General features: G+C 32.3%; 1 long non-coding RNA gene across 1 annotated transcript; it reads right to left on the reverse strand.

The window, feature by feature from the left end:
* Window positions 1–345: 345 nt before the first annotated feature.
* LOC146438477 (uncharacterized) lies at window positions 346–3,862 on the reverse strand. Its single transcript, XR_014851789.1, has 2 exons — window positions 3,687–3,862; window positions 346–523 (listed from the first exon to the last, which is right to left on the reverse strand). It is a non-coding gene; the product is annotated as an uncharacterized LOC146438477 (long non-coding RNA).
* Between the last annotated feature and the right edge of the window lie 3,281 nt (window positions 3,863–7,143).

Below are 7,143 nucleotides of genomic sequence, written 5' to 3' on the forward strand. Positions count from 1 at the left end.
AAGAAAAGAAAGAAGTAAAAGCCATTGATATTCTGTGTTGTTTTGATTTCTACTGATGTGCAGTCAGCAAGGCAGTATATAAATTGATACAGTGGCATGGAGTGCTTTAGGAGTTTGTTTTTTGATTATTTCATTTTCTCTGGTTTAAAAAACTTGTGTTTCCCAGACTACATTTTCTGTGTAACCTCATGTAATTAAAATCCAAACTTTTGAATTTTTTAATAGTTAAGGTACACAGTTAAAGGAATCTCCTCTGAAATACTTATGTAATAATTCAATAGTATTGAAACATTAAAGCTTTTCTCCTTTTATTTAACTTTTCAAAATTCTAGATAGATTTTTCTCCTTTGAAATATCTTTGTTTTATCTTGTAGTGTTTGTTACGTGGAGAGACACAAATCCTATTTAGATTCCTTTTCTTGTGCTTTTGTAGAAGTTGTGTGACTTGAATAAAATCTCATAATTTTCAAAATACTAAACCAAATTTCCATAAAACTCTTTGTCTCCTTCCCATTCATGGAACCTGCAAAGAATATTAAAAGTAAGTCACTATACAAACAACAGAAGAGAAAAATGTATGCACTAACTTATTCTGAAAAGTTGAGATAAAATAGAAAAAGAAAATAAAATGAAAATATATGCAGCAATTGTAATTATAATTATACTATTATCAATAAAGAAATAACCTATAAAAATAATATGAATATTATATATTGTTATGTGTGATAATAAAACTAAGCAAACATATTAATACTTATGTAGACATTTTTCTATATCTTGAAAAACTTTTCTGGGAAAAAAATGGCATCAATACCCAATATATTTCCAAATTTTTCAGGTATTTTTGTTGATTTTTTTTTTCTGGTGCAATTTCTCCTCAATATTTTCTGAAAGATTTAGACATAATTTCATGCTTAGAGCAATTGTTCATGCACTATGCATATCCAGTGCTTTGACATACAGAACATATGTACAACAGTATTGGGGATGTGCTCCTGTTCCAGGTTGTTCCAAGCAAGCTGTCCTTAGGCCAGGTAACCTTAGTGTATTTATAGGAAAATATCAATATTTATTTGACCTAAATTTTTGAGAAGAAAAGGAGGAGACAGACAAGAATACCTAAATTATGGTAGTTTGTGGAATTTGGGGTAGTTCAAGAAACTTACGGCATTAAAAAAAAATCCCACCCAACTAAACCAAACCAAAATAACAAAAGCTGTCATTATTATTGTCTACAGCCAATAAACTATTTTTATTTTCCCTAGAAATAAAATGCTTTATCAATGGAAGAGGAAAAGGACAGGGGCTTATTAATGGCACAATCCTCACATAAACTCTAATTATCTGTATTAGGCTCCATCTCTGTAGTACAGGAGAGTCTAATAACTGTTAATATATTTTCTCCAGCCCTGAGAATTGCATTCATTTTCAGAAAGCAATGGAGCTGTACACAATGAGGTGTGTAGGAAGACAGTTCTATTTAAGCAAAATATTCCAAATGTAAACCTTTAAAACTCCTATTCAGCATGCACTAAACACCAGAGGTCATTAAGTTTCACAGGGACCTACATTCTCTAATTTTCTGCTTCAATTTGAAAAGCGATCAGTAATTCACCATGCAAATGCTCATGGGAAAGGAAAAAGACATTCTACCACCTGTCCTATTTCAGGGGTTTAAGCTGTTTAGAGCAAAACTAGTACTTGAGTTGCATTTAAAGTAGAGCAAGGCCTAACCATGATGATGTTTTGCCCTCCCTTAACACAAAATGACATATCACCTCAATGAGAGTAATTTGAATAATTGATTCTGAACAGATCCCATGATTGGACTTTAGGGCTTAGTTTTCACAAGCAAGCAAAAGCAGGCAAATAGTGTTTCATTCTTGTGCTTCCTTTATCTCTTTATGGTTAAACTGCTATCAAATTATATTGAGTCTTCAATAGAAGACTCCATAAAATAAATTTATGCTCTGATAAGGAACAAACTTATCCGGGTGTTAGGAATGTTTGTCTTATTGATTTTAAGTTATTAACTGGTATTGTTTGGGTATTACTGAACAAGTAAATGAGTGGGGTGAGGTGGTATAATCAGTTGTAGAAGGGATTGTGGATGCATGGGGCTGGAAAACAGGTGTTTTATAAACAGTTACTGTCTTTCCTTTTTTCTCAGCCTTGATCTTGTAATCTTCACAGATAAGGATATGGTTGCTAGGTGTACTCTTCTGGAAAGACAAGCAGAGGTCATTACTATCCAAAATTGAAAATCTGAGTTTAAACACATAGTCTAAAAGATGCTGATGAATTTGCTGCTCTGTGATAGTCTTGCGAGTCACTGGGATAGACTACTTTAAAAGAAAGGCCAAAGTACTAAATGAATAAGTGGTTGCCTGTCAGAAAATCCTGGCTAGTATATTAAAAAAGAAAATTAATATAATTACTATTTCTGCAGTCTAACAATGGTGAAAGAAAATGTGTGAAGAAAACAATCATATGATCCATTCTTAGAACATAATGTAGAGAAGCTCTGTGCCAGCCAGGCAGTTGAAAAGGGATGAGAGATAAAGGGAGAAAGGCAAGGTATGTCAGCTGTAAAAATATTTCAGTGAATCCACCACACACATTCAGACAAGAAGGAAAAGTGGTCTTTATTCACTTATCTGCACTTTGATTTTTAAATATGAAAATCAGCATTCAGAATGTCATCAATGTGGTGAAAATACTTTCAAAAATAAGTAAACATGGGAAGTAATAGTGTAAAACAAGGTTTCATTTGTAACCCAGGGTGTTTGCTTAACAAAATAAGCTATTTTTGAAATTGAAATGGTAAGTTCAATCTGTCTTTCTTTAATAATATATAAGTTTTATTGCTTATGTTAAATCTTTCAACTTGCTTAAACCCTTGAATTTCAATGTTTCAACATCACTTCTTTGTGATTAAATTACTTTTATTGATAGCATAATAACTAACTGAAAGAACTGAAATATCCATAGAGCTACCCTGTACAAATGCTGCATTAATATATATTCTCTCCATCTACCAAAGCACTCACAGTTTTACTCAATTAAAAGTGATTTTTCATAAAGATATTTTTCCAGTGTTTTCCAGACACTTCAAAAACAAATATTAATAAAGACAAGTGATAAGCAAATTGAAAGGAATTTGTCATTCCTAATCATATAAAATGTCAAAGGGGGTTCAAGGTTTTTTTTCCCCCCCTGGATATTGAATTAAGTTCATTCATTTTAAGGACTTTTTAAATGATACCAGGAAGACATATAATTTCTATAACATTTATTTTTGATCAACTGTTTTATATAGTTAGAGATAACTTGAGATTTACCTCAAATCCATAAAATGTCAGTTTATTACAAAAGCATGCAGTGTTCTTTCAGAAAATGTTGATACCTCTTGATATTCAGGAAATTGTTTTGCCCAGAATAAGATACCAATCACTTAAAATGTTTGATTACATCTTTAGAAGAAAGGAACAATCCTAGATGATATAATAGAGGCTGCTTAAATGTGTATAATATTGGTACTGCCTTTAACATTGTGAGGCAGAAACAGACTGTATTAGTTTCAAAAAAATCCAGTGGGAGATGGCAAGTCAGGATTAAAATTTAATAGGAAAATTAAAAATAAGTGCAATAATACAAGGAAAGACACTGACAAAGTCAGATACAACCTGACACCCTGTTAGGGTGGTGGTAGCAGTCCAAGTGAAGTAGTTCAGTTGAAGCAGTGATCCTGTGGAAGGTCTGGTCTCCAGCTGAAGATCCAGTGATAGCTCTTGTCCTCTGGGAACCCAGTAGACAGGGCTGACTTGGGCAGTTCCAAGGCCAGGTTATATCCAGGTGGGAATGCTTGACTCCTCCCTCCTGGGTGGAGCATCTCACAACAGGATGAGATAATTCCATGAGCCATGCAGCTGGTTCTCAACAGCTCATTGTCTGTTTTCAGGGGTGAGTCACAGCAGGAGATAACAGCTAATGCCCCACAGCTTGTGGTAATAGAATAATAAATACATCTATATTCCAACCTGGGACACAGATGGAAGAAGAAAAAAAGGCACAATTTTTCTGGGGAAAACCACTCGTGGCAGAGAAGACTAATAATGCCTTACTCCTTCTCTGGCATGGTCAGTGAATAATTACCTGCAGTATTTCTGGATTGATATCTGTCTCAGTTAATTAACTACAACATTAATTATTAGAAATTTAACACACAAGTGTCTTCATTTGGATGAGTAAGCTTCTCTGGCTTAATTTCAAATTTATCTGAATTTCATAGGCTAAGTTTTTTTACTAAAATGAAGTAAAAAAAAAAAGGATAAATCAAACAGTTAAAAGATCATACGGAAAAACAAATATGGAGTGAACAGAATCAGAAATAAATATACAGCTATTGCATGAGAGAATACAGAGCCTGCACAATGTCAATAACAAAATAAACTATATTGTATATTTCAAAAGATAATAGAGAAAATATCCTTTGAGATTCTGAGTAGATGTTTCATTTAGAGTCACCCTGTTTAGATGCTTGAATACATTATTTGAATTTTAGTTTGAGACCAAACTGAAAATTGCTATAGTTTATGTGAAGGACAGTTTAGCATGATTTTGGGCTTTAAAAAAAAATTGGTTTATGACACCAACATTTTATTTCATCTGTTTTGAGTACTCACTAGAGCAGGAATCACATAGAAACTCTGCAAATGCATGTAAGGAGGGGGAAAAAAAACCTAAAATTCTGAGAGACTCTAATTCTCAAAGTAATATCCTGGAAATAGAAGAAATTGGTTTGATATCAGGTGAACTGTTAGACAAGACATAGTTCTGTTCCTGAGTCTCTTATATAGGCTTGGGTTCTTTGGACAAGCCATCTGTGACTGTTTTCAAAATACTGTGTTTAGAATGGAAATGTTTGCTCCCTTCTTATTCACTTTTCCTGTTTCCTCTCCACAAACAGGGAAAGATATTGGTCAATTTTTTTTCACATTCATCTGTTCTCCATAATAATAAAATTGATCAGATTTTTGACAACCAGATAATTTCTATTTTAATATTTAAAAGGAAAAAAAAGCGTCATTAACTAATTATATTCTCAGCCGATAGTAAAAGACCTTCATGGTTCACCAGATCATTGTCAGTGTTTAAAATTCCTTTCTGATTTCTATCAGCATCATAATGCTGATAGCTGGGCCTGTAAGAGCACTAGGTGATGTCGCTGGGTCTCCAAAAGATAATGTAAAGAGAAATTTCTCAGAGCTCTTCTCTAAAAATGGAAAGATCAGCAGTTCTTGCTAGCTTTCCATCCTAATGACCTGCACGAGGTAAAAATATTTTCTCATTATTTGAGTACTTTTAAGAGGCAGTATTTCTGAATTATGGAGAATCTTAGATATAGGATTATGTGCGCAAAATTATAATATTTGTAATGCCTGTTACTTCTAAGAGAATTAAGTGTCAGCTGCAGGTTTCTTAAAAATTCAACTTTTCTGTCTCCATACCAGGTTTCACAGCTGCAAAATAAGTATAATTTCTATTATCAGAGATCAAAAATGTAAACATGACACTAAAGTTTCAAGGTAAAGTCTGCAAAATGGTCCAGGTAAGAAACATACCTTAGATTCTGAGTAATTGATTAATACTAATTTAAATTACTACTTTAAAAGGAAGCTACAACAGTTTTCTTAAAAAAAAAAAATCAGTATTCAGGAAAATATACTTCACAGACTGCAAGTCAAAGGACTACAAACTAGAGTCTTTTGTTAGTAAATGAATTTCCCATAATCATCCCGTAAAGATTGTATGGGTGTTAGATCAATGGTTCGTATATTGTATTCATCACTAACCTTCAACAGTTCTTGAAATAAACTCTAAGTGAACTGTTCTTGAACTTCCTTGATAAAATGTCATACAAGTGCTCATTTTTCTGCATTAGTCTCATATAGAGTTACTATTCTAATTTAGTAAAAATTGAAAGGTGAAGAGTATGGTAAATTGTATTCAGGTTTTAGATTAGAAAAATATTAGCTGTATACTGTGCCAGCACATATAACTAAATAAATGAGCTTGACGTAATTGTGTGTACTTAAATGTAGGCTACATAGGACATTCAATTAATGAAGCACATAATGTGAAGCATTAGCAGTACTAAATGATCTGTTTATCATTCACATCAAATCATCTTTTCCCATTAAAATGTTGGTATCCCATAATAAGTATTAGCCTCTTGTCTCAAAATGAAAATAGCAATTTACTGGCTTGCCATTATAATGTTAATGATAGCAATACTCTGGAAAGGAAAAATGCTATTAAAATATATATTATCCAGTATGTTTTTGCTCTTCCCTTCTTGAATATAAAGACTGTTATAGATTGATCATATTAAAAAAATATGATAAAATAATTTGTTTTCTTTTTATGTTTCTTTACAATTTAATTTACATATTGATTATACAGCTGGAAAAATCTCCCAATTTGATTAAGTAAAAATGCCTAAGAGTAAATTGATAGCTGAAATTAGAGAATGTACTTCATCTAATTGTATTAATAAACTACACTGATTAGGTTTGTTTAGTGAAAAAAACCCTTTTGTCATTTTTATTTCGCATAGACTCTAACACATCCTATCTGTCTTTTTACAGTATTCTTATTACATTCTGCAAAATCAAACACTTATAGAATACTTGGTCAAACAAAAAATAATGGAACAGTAAGGAGTTTTTAATTATTTGAAGAGGTAGCTATGTAGTCTTTCTGAAGCTTTGTTTTTAACTAGTTTTGTGCTTCTGGATGCAAATTGCAAGACGGAACAGTTGTAGTGTGTCATTTTCCTTAAAGAACTTTTTGTCAACGTTTCATCTATTAATATGTTTCATGAATTTTACCATATGTGAGAAAGTATGGATTTTTTTCCACTTTCAGAAACGTAAGGAAGCTTTTGTTAGTAACCTGCATTATGCTTGTTCTCAATAAATATCATGCACACACTGAGTTTATTCTTTTAAGGTAATACATAGTATCATAGATTAGAAGACTTTTCTGGAAGCTGTGACTAGATTGGGGGAAAAACAAACCCAATAAAACTCAAACCAAGACACTAGATGTTAAAACATTTAAAAAAACCCATTTTTGTGG

This window comes from Lichenostomus cassidix, chromosome 4, assembly GCF_008360975.1.
Source record: "Lichenostomus cassidix isolate B80296 chromosome 4, HeHo_3.0, whole genome shotgun sequence".
Lineage (NCBI taxonomy): Eukaryota > Metazoa > Chordata > Aves > Passeriformes > Meliphagidae > Lichenostomus > Lichenostomus cassidix.